This window comes from Grampus griseus (assembly GCF_964374135.1).
Source record: "Grampus griseus genome assembly, chromosome: X".
Taxonomy (NCBI): Eukaryota; Metazoa; Chordata; class Mammalia; order Artiodactyla; family Delphinidae; genus Grampus; species Grampus griseus.
Genome location: NC_138999.1, coordinates 114,787,250 through 114,812,807, shown reverse-complemented (window position 1 = coordinate 114,812,807; position 25,558 = coordinate 114,787,250). Strand labels below are relative to the sequence as shown.

At 37.8% G+C, this 25,558-nt stretch overlaps 1 protein-coding gene across 3 annotated transcripts in view; it reads right to left on the bottom strand.

Moving 5' to 3' along the window:
* PHF6 (PHD finger protein 6) overlaps window positions 1–3,933 on the bottom strand; it is a 52,783-nt gene extending 48,850 nt beyond the window's left edge. For all 3 annotated transcript variants that reach the window (XM_082681992.1, XM_082681994.1, XM_082681993.1), the window contains exon 1: window positions 3,799–3,933. The gene's annotated coding sequence lies outside the window, so the exon portion shown is untranslated. The remainder of the gene's footprint in view (window positions 1–3,798) is intronic.
* Window positions 3,934–25,558: the final 21,625 nt, after the last annotated feature.

Below are 25,558 nucleotides of genomic sequence, written 5' to 3'. Positions count from 1 at the left end.
ATTCAAACCTCTGTAATTTTAAAAAATGTACAGCATATGCATAAAGATAAGTTAATGAAGTACTGAGAAAAATCAAACTGCTCTCAAATTAAGGGACATGTGAAATAATTAGAACTATTTCTGCATGGATACATAAAACACGAACAGTGTATGATATTAAAATAGTCATCTGCTGACATAATTAATGAAAAACATTTTTCATGTATAGCTAGCTAGGTGCCCCTTCAAGGAGACAAAGAATTATACATCTAAGAGCAGAGCAAAAACTAATAAGAGAACTACACAATATCCAGGGTGAACAGAATTCTGTAACTGCACAACTCCTTAAAGCTCACATATTGATAATCCAACAAATGAGAAATGAATTTACATAACCATGACTTTGGAACACTTATTTTTAAAAGTTGAATTATTTTCAAGTTTAAAAAAACCATGTATACATCTTTATTAGTTTTTGCTATTGTATTCCTTTTGCAAGTAAGGAAAACATTCAGCTTTACACCAGTCTATTCAAAAACGCAGACTTTAGGAACCAATCATTTATAAAAACAACTGTATTACCTGACTCTGAGAGTTACTCCAAAAATATGCTTATTAAAGTTACAAACTGACAGTCGTGTTCTAAATGTAGTAACTTTCATACCTTAATTAGTAATACTGTATAAAGAAAGGAAAATTTTTCTGAATGAGCCTTAAATTTAGTCAAATTATAACTATAGGTAGTATAGTCAAACAAAAAAAGGGAAGAAAAGCTCTAACATGGAAGGTTTCAGATTTAGATCATCAATCTCAACATGGATTCTTCAGAAGACTATAAACAAATGTAGAATCAGTTATTTGAATTGTGGAGGTTTCCCAAATCAACATAACTAAGCAGTTCAGGACCCAGGTTACCACAACACACATTACAGTCAATAAAATCTCAAATTTTTGTGTTAACATTTACTAAATTCTTTCCATTCCTCCATACATTTGAACATTTTCAAAATATGTTGAAAAAATGGACTCACTAACACTACACTGTTTCTTTCTGAGAAGCACTTGCTCACCAACAAGAACAGGAGCAGTTGGAAGCCAGCAAGGTGGTAGCTGCAAACCATTCAGTGCTTTACAATGTAACAATGCAAATACTTAAAACTGAACACGAAGTCACAAAGAAACAGGTCTTCTCAGCAATTTACATCTAGGTTTTTCTCTTTAATGAAACTTCAAAGGCCCTGACAGTCTCTGCATTGATGGGTTTAACAAACTCTTAAGGCTATTTACAATTTTAAATACTTCACTCTTCCAAATGGCATCGGATACTTTACAACAGTACTGTATTCATAGCACTGGCTATAAACCGTGAAACTGATTGAAAACAGGCAGCAAATACTTTTAGGATTAAAGAAAAAAAAAAAAGAACATAACAGAGAAACAAAAGAAACAAAAGGGGAAGTGTGTTTGCATTTGCTCAGGCAAATATGTGTTCAGTTGCTTTATCAAGAATGTAGCTGCCAACATCTTTAGAATTAAATATGCAAAACATCAAAATTCATAAATAGCTCCAGAATTTGCTACTTGAGTTCTAAATTAGCTTTCTTTACTACTGTGCAATGAACAGTAAGCACTCTGAAAGCACTGTAATGTATTCAGCATTTCTCCTGGTCATCCTTGGCCAGCTGAAAGGATGGCACATTATGAATCCAATCTATACAGACGTCTTAATGTGTAATTTCTGTACAACCTTAGCATAAGCTATAAAAACAGCTTAAGACAAAGTAAATTCCTAGATTAGAACATCACTTTTTATTCTTAAAATTAATTCTGAAAATGGTGTCCCCAAAATTCTACCCATATTGAATCCTGCCTCTTTCCATTTATAAACAGGTAAATTTCTCATCCTAATTTTGAGAACCTACTTTTCTAGGTATCAAAGACCCCAAAATCTAAAAGAGAAAAAAAGGTACACTTTATTTTGCATTCAAAAATACTCTAGTGTATGTTTCCTGTAATCAGTTTAAATATAATTTGTAAAGTGAACAGAAACGCACATAAAAGTGCACCAAACCAATTAAAAACTTTCCCCAACGTGCAATGAGTAAATGGATTTTTCCACTAAAATTCAAATAATGCATCTGTGCATATCTTGCTAATTTTTTTTACAGCCTCCTTGTAAAACATGAAGTGGAGAACATCATGGAAACAATGACTCCTAGTAAAAATGTCTTCATCATAAAAATGCAGATTTTTATCTAACGCTGTCACATTTGTGGTCTCTACTTGAGGAGAATAAGGGCATTCCAAGGACCAATATTAAGGGGTTCATAATGATCCATACAGTATATGGCATTTTAATTTTAGTCTAAAAGGTTTTTCAGGGCATGCGGAGATCAAACTTTGATGCTTCCACCCAACAATGAAACCTTTTCCTTAAAAGAAACATAGCATTATGGATAATGTTATAAAGCAGAAATAAAGAGGCAAAGATAACAGCGTGAGAAACATAATTTACATGTCCGAAAAAATATAAAAACCCGATTAGTTAGGCTGAAGCAATCAGTGCATTTCAGATTTTCCAAGATGCTTTAAAGCACCAAGGTGGAAATAACCTGAAACATCAAGGAGAGCATTCAAGAACCAACTCGAGAGCTCATTCAGTGTCTGATATCTGAAAGACCATTTTCACGGAAAAACAAAACAAAACAAAAACTGCAGTTCCGGAAGATCAAACAATTCCACACGCAAGGAAGTTGAAATATACAGATTAAAATATATAAACGATCCAAGAAGCAGTATTTCTGTCAGGAAAGTTACACTGGAGAGAAATAAACGAATAAGAGATGAACCGGAAGGGCACCTGAATTTGGTTGCACGATATTATTACATGCTTCGCACTGCTTTCTGCGGTTATTCAAAAGGAAACTAAAGGAATTTTCCAGTTGTTTCAAACCCAAGGGTAGAGAAAGAATTTGAACTGTATGAATAAGACCTGATATTACGTAGTAAGCCGATAAAAAGAAAAGGTTTTTCGAAATTAAAGGATTTTTCAACTTCCACGCAGAATATCGAAACGAAGAAATTTCAAAAGAATGCCGTGCTGCTCGTCCATATAATAAAGGATGGTACACATAACGTACCGGAACCTCTCCGTTATTTATTCCTCAATACACAGTAGACTCCAAGATCTCCCTCTAATCAAGCGCTAGATAAACTCGCAAAACTATCTTCCAATAAAGCACTTTAGCAGGTTCCTTTCGGTCGTAAAGTCAGGGTCCCCTAATTGTCCTTTTCCAATCCTCCTGGATCCAGGAAAATATCACCCTACCACTTTCTTTAACCCTCCTCCCGCCAGGAGTTCGTCCTCTAATAGTCTTCGTTTCCTATCTCAGTTTCACCCCTAATTCCCCCCACCCCGGAGTTTTTCCTCATTCCGTAAGGTTACCCTTCTTGCCATCCTAACAATTCTTCCTCTCACTCTTCCCAAACTGGGAGTCTCCCTCCTTCCCAAATATGTCCTAAGCGATGGCAAAGGCTAAAAATTCCCGGTATTTTGTCCTCCTTAAATGTTGCGCCCCCTCCCCCGAAGTCTAGGCTTAAGCCTAACCTCTCCCTTGGCTCCTCCGAAGCACTTTTCTCAGCAGCCTCTCTGCCAAGCGCCTTCAATGAGCGGCGCTTCTGGGGTCCCTGACAATAAAGCGAGACCACCAAGAGTCCCCCTTAACAACGGGCAGGGGCGGCGGCCTGGCCACCGCCATCCTCCTTGTCTTCTCCCGCCGGGCAGAGAATGGGGGGCCCCAAGGTACCGTGGGGACTCACCGGCGGGGCCCAGAGGCGAACGGCAGGGGAGAAGCGCCAATGAGGGGAAAGAGAAAGAACTCGGTCTTGGTTCTCCGGCAGCGCCTGGGAGCGGGGTTCTGTCGCCGGAGGTTGTTTCCTTTCATTCGAGAACAGACGGGCTCGCGGAGCGCCCTTACGTCGCCCCCCTCGCACGCAACGACTCACATAGCGTTAATACGTCTCGAGCGCGCCGCGGGCCCTGATTGGCTGCAGCGAGGAGGCAGCTGAAGCCGTAGAGCCACAACGCATGTGCAGAAGCCACCCCCGGTACGGATCGGGGCGGCAGGCCCCGCCTCCTGCTCGCGCGCGTACCTTCTATTCTCCGGTCCGCCGCTCAGCCAAGTGTTTGGGGGCAGGATCGGAGGAGATAGAGAAAGAGATTCAAAGATATCGCTGTGGGTTGGGCGGAGAAGGGGCTGGGTTGGGACTAGAAACCGTTGGCCAGAGGCCCCGGGTAACCAGTTTTCAACAGTGATTCAAGTGGGTAGGCCTTATCCCTTGCACTTGTTCACCGAGGCCTTTTCATATCCATTATTTCATTGTACTCTCGTGGCATCCCTTTGAGGTCCCCCGTTCTCTCGTTTTACTGCCAGGAAAGACTGAGAAGCTCGTAGTGGAGTCAGTCTGCCTGGATTTCAATCTTTGGGCGAATAATTTTTCATCTCCGTGCCTTAAATTTGTGTCTTTAAAATGGGGATAAAAATAGTATCTCACGGGTTTATTGTGAGGAAGAAATGAGATAATGCCAGTAAACCGTGTATTAGCGTCCCTGGCGTATAACAGGCCCTGTATAAATTCTGAGATTTTTCATAATCAGAAAAGATAAGTGATTTTCTTCATATTTCACACAAGTAAACCTGACACCTAAACTGAGCGCTTTCCTCTGATGTATGAAGCCAGATTGTGTGGGTTTGAATCTCAGCTCCCCCACTTCTAGCTCTATGACCTTGAGCACGTTGCATTACCTCTGTCCCTCAGTTTCAGCACATCCAAAATGGAGATCACAGTGGTGTCCATCTCATAGGATTGTTAAGAGAAATGAGTTAATATATGTAAATCACATAGAATAACGCTTGGGCACATAGTATGCCCTATGTAAGGGTCAGCTTTTGTTATTTTCTACCGGGCTCACAGACTGCTAGCCAGTGGTTTAAAAGAAAAGAAAAGAAGTTCCTAACAAACCAATGAAATTTTAAAGATGCCCTTCAAGTAGCTATTTTTCCTGTAAAAAAAAAAGGGGGCGGGGGAAAGCAGTGGATTTTCATTGTTTTGATCCACTGCTGTTTCTATGCTGCTTCATCATTCTTTTTATTTTTCACTGCAATGACAACATTAAATTGTAATCCTCAAGGGAACAGTAACCATGTTTGATGTAACCTTGTATCCCATACGAACAGGTACCTAATAAGGGTGGATAAAGCAGCACCCTTAGCCCTTTCACCCAGGCCCTGTACCCTTGAAAGGGAGTGGCTGGAAATTTACATAAGAAGATCCAGAATGTGTATTCCAAATATTCACAGTGTGTTTGAAAACAGGTCCTCCCCCCAGGCCCAGCATCATTTTCCACCAACTTTACACACTTACTGATGTCAGGATGAGACTGAAGATTGTGTAATTGACAAAATTTAGTGCCTGTGCAGTATGTCATCTTTTTAGATTTCTTCACAAATCCCCATATTTTACTCTCTTTTATTCATTCTCTCATCCATGCATTCCTTCTAACAAAATTTGATTGAATAAACATCTGCACAGCTGCTAAGTTCCAAACACAAGAGAGACATAGATCAACTCAATCCCTGACCTTGAGCTCATGGTCTAAAAAGGGAGACAGACAAGCAAACAAACACAGTATGATGTGATAAATGCTATATTAGGTGTGTGCCTGGTACAGACATCCTCTATTATGTACAAAGCACTATGCTAAGGTACAATGCAACAGTGAATAAGACACAGCCTTTGCCCTCAACTATTTACAGTCTAACAAGGAAAAGACAAATAGCTACTATAGAGGATGGACTGCAGCACGTGCATTTGCGGTGGAAAGGAAGTGCAGGGAGAGTTCAGGAGAGGAAGAGATCAGTGACTCCAGTTAGTTTCAGGTCCCAGGTCTGGTAGCCAGTTCCAGTTAGCATGACTGATACATGCAGCCTGTTATTTCAAGGGCTACAGAAAGGAGTCAGATTGTGATAACGTGCTCTTAACAATGCCTGAGGATAGAGCATTGGATCTCTTCATCTCTTATTGATTCACCAGCACACTTCCACCAACACTCTTCCTTTTCCTTTCACTTTTTGCTTCAGGCCCTAGATCCTGCTTTTTTTTGTACCTCACTCTCAGCAAAGTCTTTAACTTCCTGACTTATTTAGAGTAGGGCCATCTGACCTAAGCTACTTTATCTTGTACACCCATCCTCTCTGGCTTCCTTCAAGATTCAGAGAGAGAATTGTCCTTTCTGCTTTTTAAAGCTAAAGCTGTGGCTTTAATCACATCTTTTCTGTACTCTGGAGGAACTGATTCCCTACTTATTTTCTGCTCCAGCAGCATCAATTGCCCTGCTCTCATTTACCTTCAGTGCTAGACTCTACCTTCACTGCCAGACTGTGTTCTTTCCCTCCCATTGCTCTCCCATCACTCATTCGGCAGACATTTGCAGATATTTTCTGTATGCCAGGTATTATGCCAGACGTTGGACATTTGAAAAGGAGTAAGACACGGCTCCTGCCTTCAAGGAATTCTCAGTCTAATGAGAAAGAAAAACAGGTATTTCTAATAAGAAAGAAAAACAGAATTTCAGTGCAATAGGTGAAATGCTATAATAGAATTACATACGGCAAAGTTTGGTGGACTCTGTCCAGTGGAGCAGGAAATACATCCCTGGGGAGGAAATGTTTTGAGTTGGGTCTTAAAAGACAGGTCCAGATCCAGAAAAATCTGGATCCCATCTTCACAACTTTTCTCCGTCTTCATTCTTGACGTCTCTGTTACATTTGACACTTTAGGCCATTTACTTGTTCTGAAACTTTCACCTTCCTTGTCTTGTAACATGGACTCTGACTCTGGCTCCCTGGCTGCTATTTCAGTCTCTTTTGTAGGTTTCTCTTCTTCTCTTTTTAAATGCAGGCTTCTCCCTAGACAGAGTCCTAGACCCCCACCCCCTTCCAGTCCAGCCAGTCTTAAACTTTGGAAGTTTGTTAAAAATGCAGATTCTTTGGCACCTGGAGGATTCTGAAGGTTTGGGTCCAGGAATCTGCCTTCTTAAACTGCCCAGATAGTCTGATGCCAATCTGTTGAGGACCACACATTAAGAAACTTCCCTCATTCTTTTTTTGTAGAATTGATACAGTCTCTTGACTTTCACTACCCTGTAAACAACCATTTAGCAACTGCATCTGCTCTGGTTAGATTAGCCCTGTCCTTGAGCTCAAATCACTATGTCTAGTACAAGCAAGTTCATCCTATCCAGCAACTAAAAAGTAATTTTTTCCCCATCTTCAGTGTTTTTGTGTAAGATACCGCTAACATTTCTGCTCCTGCCTAACCAAAAAGGCTAAATTCACGTAGTGCCTAAATTCACTCCCTTCTAGCTGTAATCAACACCAGTGGATTATGCATTCATTCATTAAGTACCTATTGATCACCTACTATGTGTTAGATAAATATGGACATGGTCCATTTGGGTGTAGTGGGGGAGAAAGACCTTAATCAATTAATCACATAAACCACTGTAAAATTATGACAACTTTTGCACGATTGGTTCAGAAGGAAGCAAATGTCACTTACATGGAACTGAAGTCTACTTGTGTTTTGTATGTTGGATACATTTTATATTTTTTATTCTTTATTTTTAAAGTTGATGGATTAAGTATATTAAATGTTTCTGTGAAAAACGATAGAATGCTATATATTTGTGTGAGATGCTGCATAAGTGTCAGAAGACCTGGGTTTGAATTGCTGGCCTGCCACTAACTAGCAGTTACCTCGGGTTATTCATTTGACTTCTCTGAGCCTTTGTTTATACATCAGTCAAATGAGATTACTGTTACTTGCAAAGCTGTTATGGAGCACAAGGACAGATAATGACGTACATTAAAGTTCTTGCCCCAATAAATATGAAGGGCAATTATTATTATTCTTTGTATCCCTTAACTGCCATATCATCTGTTTGGTCTACCTGCTAATGTAGGCTACCAGCATTTGGTGCCTATGCTCTTCTACTTAGGTTGTTTTTTCTAAGTTTTTTAAAAAATTAATTTATTTTATTTTAGGCTGCATTGCGTCTTGGTTGCTGTGCGCAGGTTTTCTCTAGTTGCAGCGAGCGGGGGCTACTCTTCAATGCAGTGCGCAGGCTTCTCATTACGGTGGCTTCTCTTGTTGTGAAAGCACGGGCTCTAGGCGTGTGGGCTTCAATAGTTGCAGCACAGGGGCTCAGTAGCTGTGGCTCGCGGGGTCTAGAGCACAGGCAGTAGTTGTGGCGCATGGGATTAGTTGTTCTGCGGCATGTGGGATCTTGCCGGACCAGGGCTTGAACCCGTGTCCCCTGCATTGGCAGGCAGATTCTTAACCACTGAGCCACCAGGGAAGTCCCTCTACTTAGTTTTTGTTGTTGTTGGCCACCCTACGGAGCTACCCTTGTACCTAAGTGAGGAGATGGGGACCTCGGGAGACTTTGTGTTGATGTCTTTCCCTAGTTTAGCAATTTGAAGCTGGGTGTGGAGAATGGACAATGGAAAAGAGAGTAGAAAATGGAGAATGGGAAAGAGACTGTAATGAAGAACAGGGAGAAGTGGAATTGGAATGGAATGACATCATCTCAAGAGTTTGTTAATAATACAGCAGCCCAAGCCCCCCACCCCAGTAATTCTGGCATAGATATGAAATGGGGCCCAGCAACTATATTTTTAGCAAGCTCCCCAGGTAAGACTGTTATAGACACGAAAGTTTGAGAACCACTGACCTATAGCCTTCAAGCTGAAAACAAGAAAAAAAAAAACCTTTTCACTTGGGCATGTCATCAGTTTCATCTGAGTGCCCAAGAGACTTCATTCTGATAAATATCATTCTTAGACATAGTTGTTAGTGAGGACATGTGAGGTCACATCCTTATAATTGGCTTTGCCATTGGGTCCCAGGTAATCTTGAGCATCTTTGTTCCTTGGCCCTATTTTTGCTGTTGGTTAAATAACATGATCAGACAAGTCTACACTAATCTCACATATTATAATAATAAGTCTAAAAACTAGAGGAATTATATATGAATAAGATTTGTGGGGAGCTAATATTCACAATGAGATATAGTCTGTGCCAGGAGACAAAAACCAAATGGCCTGGACAAAAATCCGAGTTTCAGGTTAACTTCTCAGTTACTTCAGCCTTAGTTTCCTCATCTGTAAACTGAGGATGACGGAAGTACCTGTCTCAAGGATTTTTTTTTTGAGGATTGGTTGAGATAATCCACATGCAGCAGCTGGCACAGTTCCTGGCCCACAGAGCTCAGTAACCATTAGCTACAAGAGCTAGCTTTATGGGCAGCCATATGGAGTGTTCTACTTAAGAGTAGCTATAGCTGTCTCCAGGTTTTCCGATAAGTGGCATAGGGAGACAAAAGGCCTTTGTTTCTTTATTTCTGCTGTTCTTGCTTCCTACAACTCCTCTGACAGCTTTCTTCGACTTGCTAGGACCTAGCAGCCTTTAAAACCTGGTTCAGGTGTCAGCCCTTCACTTCCTGGAAGCTTTAATTACCCTTTGATTGGGTGAAGCTCCCCTCCTCTGCTCCCATAGCATCCTGGCCAGACCTCGATCTCATCATTTACCACATTATATTGAAATTATATGTACTTCTGTCTTTCCCACTAGACAGTGAGCTCTTTGGGAGGAGAGACCATGTCCTAATCCTTTTTCTACCCTTTCGCACCTAGCATAGTGCTTGTCCCATAAATGTTGGACATGCCAGGAACATGCCAGGGAGCCAGTGGTTACTGCTGTTGGGAGACGTTGTCCTGTCTGAGACTGCTGTCTTGTATTCTGGGCCTTGGCTCCTACAACTCTCTGTTGCACTTAGAATCATTTAATGCAATTTAGCAATTAATTACACACTGTATACACTATGTTATTCTCTAATTGCTTCATATGTTAATCTACCACTTACTTCCTCTTCCCTCGGGCATTAAGAGAAGAAATGGCTATAAATGGAAAGTGGATGATCTAGCTATAAGCCACACCCAGTTGTCCATCAAATCTGCTTATTGAATGCCCAGGGTATCATGGATGCTACTATTAATCACCAGACGTGAATGCTAATGAAAAAGTAGCATAGGGCTTCCCTGGTGGCGCAGTGCTTGAGAGTCCACCTGCCGATGCAGGGGACACGGGTTCGTGCCCCGGTCCGGGAAGATCCCACATGCCGCGGAGCGGCTGGGCCCGTGAGCCATGGCCGCTGAGCCTGCGCATCTGGAGCCTGTGCTCCGCAGCGGGAGAAAAAAGAAAAAGTAGCATAATTTACCACAAGTGCCTAGAACATTTAGACACTCGGTGTTTGTTAAATGAATGAGTGATTTAGTGAAAAACAGTAGTGAACTTGATTAGACAGAAATCAGGAGCCCTGGCTTCTAATCAGATCTCTATCGCTTCATGTTGAACTTGAAATGTCACTTCATCTTTCTGGGACACACTTTCAGGTTCTAAAAAACATGATGAAATCAGACTAGATTATCTTTAAGATCTCTTCCAATTTTAATATGCAATTCTTCCTACCAATAGTTAGAAGACTCCTCAGGAGTCAACAAGGTAGGTATCTCTTATATTCTCCGTAGCACCTAGCACAGTGCTGAAAACACAAGAGGACATGAGAAATACTTAAAGTCACAACCTTCACAAAAATTTAAAAAAAGCACAACCAATGGATACCAAGTATGCCATGAACATGCCTCGTCTCTAAAAATGGGACCTAAAAGAAAAGTAGGAGAAAACCTGGAAACTTCTTCTAATTGTTGCATTGCAAAATCATTAAAACGTTTATGATTTGAAATCCTAACTTAGGCTCCAGTTGACAATCAAGTGATTTCCTTTCTTTAATCCAAGGAAAAACTTAAGCACATGCAGAGTACAATTGCAGCTTGATCTTAGACCCTGTTCTCTCTCTTCCTTGGTAATCATTCACACCCACCACTTTATTTACCACCCACTGGGACTGACAAAACATTCATTTAGCTCTCTAGTCAACATTTCTCCTCTGAATTCTAGGGCCATATATCCAACTGCCTATTTGAAATTGCTTAGTCACCTCAAAAGCATCTCAAACTCAGTATGTCTGAAACAGAACTGGTGATCTTCTCCCTATAAACCTGGTCCACTGTTTGCTAACTCACTGACTGGCACCTCTATCCACCCAGTTCTTTAGGCCATAGATCAAGGAGTCATCCTTGACACCACCCTCTATTTCACTCCCCCCACTCATCTGTACTCTATCAGTAATCGTGGCAATTTTGACTCCTAATTATCTCTAAAATCAGCCTACTATTCATTATCTCCACTGTCTCTACCATCTCCTACCTGGACCACTCTACCAGTTTACTGACTCGGCTATCTGATTTAATTTTCCCTCTTCCAATTTAATCTCCAGCACTCCTGCAGGTGTCATTAATTCATTTATTCATCAAAAAATATTTATTGAAAAAAGAAAAAAAAATTTATTGAGTGCCTATGAATGATGTGCGAAGCACCAGAGATACAGCAGTGGTCAAAACAAGCAAAAATCCCCATTGTCATGGAGTTTACAGTTTAGTAAAAGAGAGGCACACTAAAAATAATATGTAGTATACATAGTATGAGAGATTTATTTCCAGCATGATAAATTAAGAAAGTTAACACATCTTCTCCCCCAAAAAGCAACTATAAAGCTGGACAGGGGCTTCCCTGGTGGCGCAGCGGTTGAGAGTCCGCCTGCCGATGCAGGGGACACGGGTTCGTGCCCCGGTGTGGGAAGATCCCACTTGCCGCGGAGCGGCTGAGCCCGTGAGCCATGGCTGCTGAGCCTGTGTGTCCAGAGCCTGTGCTGCGCAACGGGAGAGGCCACGGCAGTGAGAGGCCCGCGTACCGCAAAAAAAAAAAAAAAAAGCTGGACAAAACTGACAGAAACAGCCCTTCCAGTGTTCTGGAAGGCTACCAAAGACATAATAGGGGGACCAATTATCCTGATTTCCTTGGTACTGTCCCAGTTTTAGCACTGAAAGTCCTGCATCCCAGGAAACTCTTCCCCAGTATGCAAAAAATCAATTTTCAGCAATGGTTGCTCATGTTTGAGGGAAAGGTACCAAACCCATACTGTGGCTCCAAAAGCAGGGGCTGAAAGCAATGCTATTTTCAGTGTCCAATGGCATCGATTATCTATCCGTAGTCACCGTTGCTGTCTTTAACCCTGACCACTGATGTTGGCAGCCATGATCCGCTGTTCACAATAGCCCATCATTCATTGTTGTATCACTCAGAGGAATGCAACTTTGTTTGTAATTTACATGTATTTCAGTCATGATTTGTAACATTCTGTCTTTGACTTTGCCTGTGGATTAACTGTTGCAATTTGTATGGAGATAGTGGTACTTTAATTTTTAACATTATGAGCATTGTGCTCTGAGTGGTCAGATAAAGAAAATGAATACAATCACAATACCAACTCCAGCTTGACCCAGAAATCACCCAAAAAGAAAACTAAATAAATGACTATGTTATTTTGATGACAGGTAGAAGGGCACACACAACTGGCTTAGGGAGGTAAACAACCAAAACAGAACATAACTGCGTAATAAACTGAAAAGAATTTGGGACTGGGCATGGCAGAGAACAGGATGTGTAAGCATATATGGAGATTGAATATCACAAGTGAAGTATAAGACAGATAAGTGCTTATAAATCAATTAGATGCTTTGGGTCTTCCAGAAAGACATTAATGTTCAGCTGAAATTGGTGGCCACTGATTTACCCTAGATACACCATACCAACAAACATGCATTATTCTATCTTTCTCTTCATTGCTCTTTGAATAAAGTTACGTTTCCTCATTCCAAGATAGCAACTAAAATGTCCTGTGGGTGAACAAAAGGGGAAATTTTGGTACAAGATGGGTTGGCCCCTAGCAGTATGGAGTTGATTTTGTCAGATCTTACCAAGAATCATGCTTTCTACAGTAAATCAAATGATGTGTCAAATCATGGCAACTGAAAAATGTTCCTCCTAGCTTTTAGATACTTTGATTTTAAAAGGAGAATTTCAAATCATCTTCTTGATTTCTTTTAAGATCATAGTGAAGCTGCAAAAAATATAAAACTAAAGATTGTTGATATCTTATCAACTTTGCTCATCGTTCTGCATATTCAGTAGACAGTGCCAATGTAAATTTTGGAAATCAGATGGCTTTAGAACTCAAAATAAAATGTCACCCAGTAAAGGGCAGTCAAATTAAACAGTGCTTCCTCAATTTCTTATGAAAACTCTAACTTATTTGGAATCCAATTTTGATTTCACAATTTCAAGTCACCTCTGTACTTTTTTTCCCCGAGAACACTTTTCCTGAGAAAAAAAGGGTTAAGTTTTGATGACATCCAGAATCCTTTATGATGAGTAAAAATTATGGGCATTTTAAGCATGGATAAGCCTATACAATGAATTTATAGGTGCAAAGGACCTGATTGCAAACAGCTAGTCTAACAAAGGTATCTTGAAGATAACAAAGTGAATGAATGTACATTTTTGGAGAGCTGGAAACTAATCCCTGCAAGTCTAGAAATCTGATGTTTCTACTTAGTAAAATCTACGTAATCTGTGCTCAACACTTTTGTTGAGAAGATATTTTAGCTCTTACATTTAAGTCTTTGATCAATTTTTAGTTAATTTTTGCATATGGTGGGAGGTAGGGTTTCAACTTTATCCTTTTGCACATGGATATCCAGTTGTCCCAGCACCATTTGTTGAAAACACCATTCTTTCCCGATTGAATGGTCTTGGCACCCTTGTTGACAATCAGTTGACCATAAATGTAACAGTTTATTTCTGGACTTTCAGTGCTCTTCCATTGATCACACTGTCTTGATTATTATAGCTTTGCAGAAAGTTTTGAAATTAGGAAATGTGAATCCTCCAAATTTGTTCTTCCTTTGCAAGGTCGTTTTGGCTATTCTGGGTCCTTTGAAGTTACAGATGAATTTTAGGATCAGCTTATCAAATTCTGCAACAAAACCAGCTGGGTTCTTGATAAAGGATTGAATTGAATCTGTAGGTCAGTTTGGAAAGTATTGCCATCTTTGCAATATTAAGTCTTCCAATCATGAATGTGGGATGATTTTTTTTGAAAGTGTTCAAATTTATTTAAATATTTCATTAAGCAGATTTTTAGGGATGATTTTTAATATTTTAGGTTTTTAATTTCTTTCATCAGTATTTTGTAGTTTTCAGTGTACAAGTCAGCACATCTTTTGTTAAATTTATTCCTAAGTAAATTTATTCCTATTTCTCCTTGATACCATTGTAAATGGAATCATTTTTTTAAATTGAAATATAGTTGATTTACAATGTTGTGTTAATTTCTGCTGTACAGCAAAGTGATTCGGTCATACGTATATATATATTCTTCTTTATATTTTTTATTATGGTTTATCACAGGATATTGAATATATTTCCCTGTGCTATACAGTAGGACCTTGTTGCTTATCCATTCTATATATAATAGTTTGCATCTGCTGGAATCATTTTCTTAATTTCATTTTCAATTTGTTCATTGCTAGTGTATAGAAATACAAGTGATTTTTGTATTTTGGTCCTGTGTCCATGACCTTGCTGAACTCATTTATTATATCTAGTAGGTTTTTAGTGTATTCCTTAGGATTTGCTATATACAGGATCATGTTATCTGCAAATAGAGATAATATTATTTACTTTTTCATTTCCAATCTGGATGCCTTTTTTTTTCCTTGCCAAAGCCCTAGTTAGAACCACCAGTACAATGTTGAATAGAAGAGACGTTGTTTAGGGATAAAAACTTGCAACTAGTAGGTAAATAAATCCTGCAAATCTAATACACAGTGTAGTGAATATAGACAACAATATTGTATTATGATTATCAGACTTGCAAAGAGACTAGATCTTAATTATTCCCACCACAAAAAAAGAAATGATAATTATATGATGTGATGGAGGTGCTAACTATCCCTACAACGAGAATCATATTACAATATATAAATGTACCAAAACAAAATGTTGTATACCTTAAATTCACACAATGTTATATGTCAAAAATATTTCAATAAAAAATGTTGAATACAAGTGACTAGAGCAGACATCCATGTTTCACTCCTGATCTTAGGGAAAAACTTTCACCATTAAATACAATGTTAGTTGTGGGTTTTTTCAAAGACGTCCTTCATCAGGTTGAGAAAGTTTCCTTCAATTCTTAGTTTATGGAGCATTTTTATCATTAAGGGATGGTGAATTTCGTCAAATACTTTTTCTGCATCTATTGAGATGATCATGTGAGCTTTGTCCTTTATTCTATTTATATGGTGCATTACATTAATTGATTTTTGGTTGTTAAAACATCCTTGGAATCCTGGGATGAATCCCACTTGGTCATGGTGTATAATTAATTTTATGTGTTGCTGGATTCAGTTTGCCAGTATTTGGTTGAGGATTTTTGTTTCTGTTTTCATAAGATATATTGGTCTTTAGCTTTCTTTACTTGCTATGTTTTTGTCTGATTTTGGTGGCAAAGTAATACTGGCCTCATAAAATGAGTTAGGAAGTGTTCTCTCCTCTTCTAGTTTTTAGAAGAGTTTATGAAAAAGTGCTATTAGTTCTTCTTTAAATATTTGGTAGAATTCATCAGTAAAGTCTTTAAATCCTTAGTTTTGTTTTGTTTTGTTTTTTTCCTTGTGGGTAGTTTTAAAATTACTAATTCAGTCTCTCTGCTTATTATAGTTCTATTCATAATTTTCTATTTCCTTTTCTGTCAGGTATGGTAGTTTGTGTCTCTCTAGCAATTTGTTCATTTTGTCTGTTAACTAATTTGTTACATAGTTGTTCATAGTATACATTTATAATCCTTTTTATTTCTGCAAGGTTGGTAGTAATGTCCTCTATTTCATTCCTGTTTTTAGTAAATTGAGTCTTCTCTTTTTTTTCCTGGTTAATCTAGTTAAATGTTTTTTCAATTTTCTTGAACTTTTCAAAGAACCAACTTTTTGTTTCATTAATTTTCTCTATTCTTTTCCTATTCTCTACTTTATTAATTTCTACTCTAATCTTTATTATTTCCTTCTAATTGGTTTGGGTTTAGTTCTTTTGGTTGTCTTAAGTTTCTTAAGGTGGAAAGGTAGGTTATTGATTTGAATCTTTCTTCTTTTTTAATGTAGGTGTTTACAGCTATACATTTCCCTGTAAACACTACTTTAGTTGGATCCCATAAATTTTGTTTGTTGTGCCTACAGTTTCATTTATCTCAAAATATTCTGTAATCACTCTTGTGATTTCTTTGGCTCATTGTTTATTTAGGAATATGTTGTTTAATTTCCACATGTTTGTGAGTTTCCCAGTATTTTTATGTTATTAATTTCTAATTTTACTCCACTGTCATCAGATAACATTGTATGGTTTCAATTCTTTTAAATGTATTGAGGCTTATGATATTGCCTAATATATAATCTATCCTGAAAAATGTCCCATGTGCACTTGAGAAGAATGTATATTCTGCTTTTATTTTGTGGAGATAGATAGATAGATAGATAGATATACATATATATCTGTATATAGCAATACATATATATCTATTAGTTCTAGTTGGTTTATAGTGTTATTTAACACTTCTATTTCCTATATGCACTCCTATGTTTACTGCAGCATTATTTACGATAGCCAAGATATAGAAGCAACCTAAGTGCCCATCAATAGATGAATGGATAAAGAAGATATATACAATGGAATACTACTCAGCCATAAAAAAGAATGAAATCTTGCCATTTGTGACAACATGAAGGGACTTAGAAGGTATTATGCTAAATCAAATAAGTCAGAGAAAGACAAATACTGTATGATTTCACTTATATGTGGAATCTAAAAAACAAAACCAATGAACAAACATAACAAAAGAGAAATAGAGATACGGATGCAGAGGACAAACAGGTGGTTTCCAGAGGAGATGGGGGTGGGGGGAGGAGAGAAATAGGTGAGGGAGATTGAGAGGTACAAACTTCCAGTTGCAAAATAAATGAGTCACAGGGATGAAATGTACAGTGTGGGGAATATATGCAATAATAATGCCATACCTTTGTATGGTGACAGATGATAACTTGACTTATCATGCTGATCATTTTGAAATGTATAGAAATATCAAATCAGTAGGTTGTGTAGCAAGAACTAGCATAGTGTTGTAGGTCAATTATACTTCAAAAACAAACAAACTCATAGAAAAAGAGATCAGATTTGTGGTTACCCGAGACAAGGGGTAGGGGGAAGAGGAATTGGATGAAGGTGGTCAAAAGGTACAAACTTGCAGTTATAAGATAAACAAGTACTAGTGATGTAATGTACAACATGATCAATAGAATTAACATTGCTATATGTTATATATGAAAGCTGTTGAGAGAGTAAATCCTAAGAGTTCTGATCACAAGGAAAAAGCATTGTTTTTCTATTTCCTTAATTCTTGTATCTCTATGAGACGATGGATGTTCACTAAACTTACTGTGGTCATCATTTCATGACGTATGTAAGTCAAATCATTATGCTGTACACTTTAAACTTATACAGTGAGAAATGTCAATTATATCTCAATAAAACTGGAAGAAAAAAAGACTATTTCCTTTTCATCTTCTGCATGGTTTTTCTATCCATTATCAGAAGTGAAGTATTGAAATCTTCAATTATTATTGTTGAATTGTCTAATTTCTTGTTTCACTTATGGCAGTTTTTGCTTCATGTATTTTGGGACTCTGTAGTAAGTGTATATGTTTATACTTCATATATTATTTTTTTAAAATTTTATCTTTGGCTTCGTTGGGTCTTTGTTGCTGCGCACGGGCTTTCTCTAGTTGCGGCGAGCAGGGGCTACTCTTCATTGCAGTGCGCGGGCATCTCTTTGCAGTGGCTTCTCCTGTTGCGGAGCACAGGCTCTAGGCATGCGGGCTTCAGTAGTTGTGGCTCACAGCCTCTAGAGCGCAGGCTCAGTAGTTGTGGGGCACAGGCTTAGTTGTTCCGCAGCATGTGGGATCTTCCAGGACCAGGGCTTGAACCCATGTCCCCTGCATTGGCAGGCGGATTCTTAACCACTGTGCCACCAGGGAAACCCTTCATATATGATCTTGATGGAGTGACTCTTTTATCAATATAAAATGTCCTTCTTTGTGTCTAGTGATGATTTTGTCTTGGTGTCTACTTTGTCTGATATTAGTATAGCCACTCCAGCTTTCTTATGGTTGCTACTTGCATGATGTATCTTTTTCCATCCTTTGACTTTTTTCGTATTTGCATCGTTAAATCCAAAGTGTGACTCCTCTAGTAGACAGCATATAGTAGGATCTTGTTTTCTTTTCTCAAGACTGACGTTCTCTGCCTTTTGATTGGCTTGTTTAATCCATTCACTTTTGATTTTATTATTGATATAGTTGGACTTTCATTGATATTTCCGGTTTTGTTTACTATATACGTTTGACCTTTGAACAACATGGGTTTGAACTGTGTGTGTCCACTTATACATGGATTTGTTTTCAATAAATGCATATACTACAGTACTACACAATCCCTGGTTGGTTGAATCCGCCGATGCAGAACTGTGGATACAGAGGAACTGCACATATGGAGGGCTGACTATAAATTATACTCGGATTTTCGACCGCAGAGGTGGGGGAGTTGACGCCCCATGTTGTTCAAGGGTCAACTGTAACCTCATGCCTTTTATACTCCTCTATTCTTCCTTACTGCTTTCTTTTGCATTAAGTATTTCCTAGTGTAACAATTTCATACTTTTAATGATTTTTTTATTCTGCTTTTAAAGTTGCTTTCTTAGTGGTTGCTCTAGGGCTTCTCATATACATCTGAACTTACCAGAATCTACTTTACATTTATACTAACTTAACTCCAGCAACATATAGAAGTATTATACTCCTATATGGCTCCGTTCCTTCTTCCCCATTTTGTGCTATTATTGTTATACATATCACATCTATATATGTTACAAACCCAAACATGCAATGTTACAATTATTACTTTATATAATTTTATGTGTAGTATAGAAGCTGAGAAAAGAAAAGAGACAGGGACTACCCTGGTGGTCCAGTGGTTAAGACTCTGCGCTCCCAATGCAGGGGTCCCGGGTTTGATCCCTGGTCAGGGAACTAGATCCCACATGCCGCAGCTAAGAGCCTGCATGATGCAACTAAAAAAAGATCCTAAAAGAAGATCCAACATGTGGCAACTAAGACCAGGCACAGCCAAATTAATTAATTAATTAATTAATATTTTAAAAAGAAAAGAGACAAAGTATATATTTATAGAGTTTGTTACATTTACCTTCTTATTTGCTGTTTCTAGTCCTCTTCATCTGTGCTGTGGATTTGAGTAACCACCTGGTATCATTTCCTAACCCCAATACAACTTGCCTCCGCCCACCTCCTTTGTGCTGTTATTGTCAAATGTATTACGTTTTTACATGTTACAGGCACAACAATACAATCATACACATATTGCTTAATACAGTTGCTCTTTAAATTAATGAAGAGAAGAAAGGAGATGAAATATGGATTTGTACTGTCTTTTATAGTTACTTAATTACCTTTACTAGGGCTCTTTTTTTTTTTTTCATGTAGATTCAGATTACCTTCTGGGGTCACTTGCTTTCAGTCCGAAGAACTTCCTTTAGTATTTCTTGTAAGGTGAGCCTGCTAGACTATATTCTAGGTGATAAAACAATACAAATTTGATAGAATTGAAAATTTCTCTGACCATAACGGAATAAAACTAGAAACCAAGATAACAACAACAAAAGAAAAACTTCCAAGCTCTTAGAAATTCAGCAACAGATTTCCCTATGATCCATGAGTCAGAGAAAATCTGAAGGTAAATTAGAAGATATTTTAAATGAATTACAATGAAAAATACAATGTATCAAAATCTGTGGGATGTAGCTAAAGCAGTGCTAAAAGAGAAACACCTCTTCAAGTCTTTTCTCCATTTTTCTGCCGCCTTCATAATTATTTGTACGAATTCTTTATATATTTTGGATAAAAGCAAGCCCTTTGTCAGTTATATAATATACAAATATCATTTCCCACTTTGTGCTTTGCTTTTTACTCTCTTAATCAACAGAATCTCTTAAATTTAATGTAGTCCAGTTTATGAACTTTTTCCTTTTTAAAAAATATTTTGTAAAACTTTACTTGGTAAACATTTTTGTGAAATTTATTTTATAAAATAATCTGTAAATTTAATTTTATACATTAATAATGATTTCTAAAGAATAACATGAAAGTCAAAGTTCGGTGTCTGTAAAGTTTTATGGGAACAGAGGCACATCTATTCCTTTCCACATTGTTTATTTTATGGTTAATGCCTTTGGTCTTCTTCAAGAAATCACTAATTTTGCCAAGGTCATAAAAATATTCTTCTTTACTTTCTTGTAGAAGTTTTGTTGGTGTATCATTCTCATGTAGATCCACAATGTGTCTGGACTATTCCTGACCCTTTGCTTTTCCATATAAATATTATAATCAACGTGTCAATTTCTTAGTGGAATAAAAGCAACCTGTTGGGATTTTGATTACATTGAGTTTATGGATCAATTTGGGGAGAACTGACATCTTTACCATATTGAGTTGTGTAATCCATAAACAAGGTGTATCACTCTATTTTTTGTCTTTTTAAAAAATTTTCTCAATATTATTTAGTTTTCAGTTTAAAGCTCTTGGGCATCTTTTGTTAGATTTATTCCTAGTTGTTTGATGTTGTTGATACTACTGTAAACGGTATCTTTAAAAATTTCATTTCATATTTACTTGATGCTATTATATAGAAATACTCTTGATTTTTTAGATATAAACTATCAAGTAGCTTTACTAAATTTGCTTATTAATTCTAATAGATTTTCTGCAGATTCTTTTGGAGTTGTTTTTTTTTTTTTTTTTTAGTGCAACTCATGTTGTTGTAAATAATGACAGTTTTCTTTCTTCCTTTCCTACCATATACTCTTTATTGCTTTTTCCTGTGTTATTGCCACTGGACTCCAAGCTTTGTTGAATAGAAGTTGTGATAACAGACTTCCTTGTCTCACTCCTGACCTCAGGGAGAAAATTTTCAATAATTCATCATTAAGCATGATGTTTGATCTGGGGTGTTTTTTTTGTAGATACACTTTATATGATTAAAAGAGTTCCTTTCTATTACTAATGTGCTATGAGTGGTTTTTTCCTAATCATGAATGAATGTTGTATTTTTAAAGATTTGCTCTCCATCTATCAGATTGTTCTTACTGTGGCTGTGGATTTGTCTATTTTACCTTTCAGCTCGAACAGTTTTTGCTTTTTATCTATTATGGGTGCATATGGCTTTAGAATTTGTAATATTCTCCTAGTCATTTGATTCTTTTATTTTTACAAAATATTCTTCTCTATCTCTGATCATGTACTGGTATTAGTACAGCTGGTATTAGTACAGCTCCATCAGCTTTCTAGTGGTTAGTGATTGCAGGATATATCTTTTTTCATTCTTTAACTTTCAACTTATATTTAAGGTGTATCTTTTGTAAGCTGTATGTAGTTGAGTTTTATTTTTATCCAGTCTGACAATTTTGACCTTTTGATTGGTATATTTAGTCCATTCACTTTTTAAAAATTATTGAGATATAATTCACATACTACACAATTCACCCATTTAAACTGTACAATTCAATGGCTTTTAGTATACTCATAGAGTTGTGCAACCATTACCAGAATCAATTTTTGAACATTTTCATCACTGGTCCACTCAACTTTAATGAAATTAGAAGTATGTTTGGATTTTTACCTCCCGCTGTTTTTCTTCTGTTTGATTCAGCTGTTTTATGTTCCCTTCTCTTTCCTTTTTTGCTTTCTTTTACGTTAATCTTTGTTGTTGTTATTCAGATTTTCTCTTCTATTAGCTTGTTGCTTGTACATTCTTTTTTTTTTTTGGCTGCGTTGGGTCAAAGGAATTGAAATCAGTCTCCAAGAGATAGCTACAACCCCATGTTCATTGAAGCATTACTCACAATAGCCAAGATAAGGAAACAACCTGAATGTCCTTCATCAGTGAATGGATAAACAAAATGTCACATTTTCCTTATCCATTCATTGGATATTCATTGAAATGGAATATCATTTAGCTATAAAAAGAAGGAAATCCTGCCATTTTCAACAACATGTATGAATCTGGAGGGCATTATGCTAAGTGAAATAAGCCAGACAGAGAAAGACAAATATTACATGGTATCACTTGCATATGGATCTTTTTTTTAATAGATCTTTATTGGAGTATAATTGCTTCACAATACTATGTTAGTTTCTGTTGTACAACAAAGTGAATCAGCCACATGCATACACATGTCCCCATATCCTCCCTCTTGAGCCTCCCTCCCATCCTCCCTATCCCACCCCTCTAGGTCAGCGCAAAGCACTGAGCCGCTCTCCCTGTGCTATGCTGCTGGTTTCCACCAGCCAACTATTTTACATTCGGTAGTGTATATATGTCGGAATCTTTTTTAAAAATCTGATTTCAAAGAAACAGAAAACAAACAGAATGGTGGTTGACAAAGCTTTGCAGGAGGGGAAAATGAGGTGATACAAGTCAAAGGGTACATATTTTCAGTTATAAGAAGAATATGTTCTGGGGATCTAATATAGAGCATGGTTACTATAGTTAATAATACAGTATTGTACACTTGAAAGATGCTGAGAGCATTCTCACCACACACACAAAAAAGGTAACTGTGATAACTATGTAAAGTGAAGGGATGTGTTAATTATCTTGATCTTGGTATCATTCTACAATGATATATATATATGATCATCACATTCTATACTTTATTTTTTTATAAATTTGTTCATTTATTTATTTATTTTTGGCTGCATTGGGTCTTTGTTGCTTGTGCACAGGCTTTCTCTAGTTGTGGCGAGTGGGGGGCTACTCTTTGTTGTGGTGTGTGGGCTTCTCATTGCAGTGGCTTCTCATTGCGGAACACGGGCTCTAGGCATACGGAGTTCAGTAGTTGTGGCACGCGGACTCAGTAGTTGTGGCTCGTGGGCTCTGCAGCATGTGGGATCTTCCTGGACCAGGGGTCGAACACTTGTCCCCTGCATTAGCAGGTGGATTGTTAACCACTGGAGCACCAGGGAAGTCCCCACTTGTACATTCTTTTGTCATTCTTTTAGTGGTTGCCTTAGAGGTTGCACGTGCATCCTTGACTTATTGCAGCCTAATACAAATTATTTCTTTTCTACTTTACCAATAACGTTATAATCTGAAGGTTCTTTAACTCCATTTACACTCCCATTTTGCATTATTGTATTCATACTTTTAAAAAGGAACTTAATTAATACACATATTGCAAATTTCAGAGATAGGCTAACTTCAGGTATGGGTGGATCCAGGATCTTAAATCCAAAATAAACCTCTGTCCGTCTATCATCTCTGCTTCCTTCTGTTCTGGATTCATTTCAGATAGGCCATCCCACTGTTATATTAAGCCTTGGAATCTCAAGGCTTGCAACCTGCTGCTTAGCAACCCCAGTGGAAAAAAATGCCTATACCATAATACTTCCAGCTAAAGTTTCAGGGTTGGTGCTTGCTGGTTTGTTATGGGTTCCTCTTTGGTCATATACTCCTCACTCAACCAATCATCATTTTATTGGCCACATCTGTATGACATGCCTAACCCTGAAGTTAGAGATTGGAATGAACCCCACCCAAACTCCATGGTGTTGTCATGCATTTTGTTTATTTTTTAAAAAATATTTATTATTTATTTATTTAATCTATTTTTGGCTGCATCAGGTCTTAGTTGTGAAATGTGGGATCTTCGTTGAGGCATGTGGAATCTTTCATTGTGGCGGGAGGGCTTCTCTCTAGTTGTGGCGCGCAGGCTCCAGGGCACATGGGGTCTGTAGTTGTGGTGCGGGGGTTCCAGAGCCCATGGGCTCTGTAATTTGCCACATGCGGGCTCTAGTTGAGGCACATGAGCTCAGTAGCTGTGGCACGTGGGCTTAGTTGCCCTGCGGCATGTAGGATCTCAGTTCCCTGACCAGGAATCGAACCCGTGTCCCCTGCATTGCAAGGTAGATTCTTTACCACTGGACCACCAGGGAAGTCCCTGTCATGCATTTTAATTCTCTATATATTTTAAACCGTACTAAGCATTACTATTACTGTTTTGTACAATTAAATCGATCTGTTTTTACTCATATCTTTACTTGTCCATAGCTCTTCATTCTTTCCTGTGTTTTTAGTATCCATCTGGGATTGTTTCCTTCTGTCTAAAGAATTCCCTTTAGTGTAGCCTTGCTGACTATAAATTCACTCAGATTTTATTTGTCTGACATAAGTATGGCACCTTCATTTTTCAAGAATATTTTCACTGGTTGTGGATTTTTGCTTTGGCAAGTCATTTTCTTTCACACTGTAATAACACCACTGTGTTTTTGGCTTCTATGGTTTCTGTTGAGAAGTCAGGGGTTTTTTTAAATGCAATATTTTATTTGCAAATTGTATAATTAAAATGGCATGGTGTTTACACTTTTTCATGCACCACCAATTTGGAACTGAAACCTTTCCCTCAAAATGTGTTATTGTTTATAAATGCACTCAGGATTGAATATCTGTGTTTTTTAAGTGTCATATAGCACATTACTTTGGTGTGCTGGGACAATATACTTCCATTTATAGAGATTTGAATTTATAAATCCAATTTTTCAAGTTCTTCAAAATGCAATGCTTTAAGCATATATCTCTAAATGCACTGTGTTTGTCTCTGTGTATGTTTGTTTTATTCAGTTTTTTCTTAGATGTCTTCTTCTGACCTCAGGTTTTACTTGCTCAAAAGCATCACCTACCATTTCATTGTTAACTTTCCACATCACAACTCATCCAGTCACCCAGGACTGATACTTTGAAATCATCTTGGAATCCTTCCCTTCCTCCATCTATTTATATTATATCAAAGAATAAAGGAAGCAGGCAACAGTAATGCATCAGGAGAGATGCTTATGTTTTAACTATTTATATTGAAATGTGTAGAATGGGACTGTGTGATAAAGCAAACGACGTAAGATGTGAATGTAACTCGGTATTTCGAATTGTCTCCTTGAGACTTAGCAAAACTTTTGCCTGACTTTCTGTTGCATCTGATTAGAGTGTCTCAGTCTTCACCTTGAAACAGAGATGAAGATGTGTTTATATTGGGAGGATGGGAAACCTCTGCTCTGCCGTTTTCTTTGTTTGTGTTTGCATTATTAGCATTCACTTCAACCTATGGCTTCCTTGCAAAGATCTTCTGAAACATTTTGTCCATTATATTAAAGTTGGTTTAGCTCAAATTAGATAACATTATGCATAAACATATTTAACCCTCCACAGGTAAACTGCAAAACTAAAAGGCTAAGAAATGCGGGAGAGCACCGCTGCAAGTCATTTGCTTTGTGGAACTCCCCTCTTACCCACGAATCCTCCAGGCCTTGTTTGTGACCATCTGATATATGGA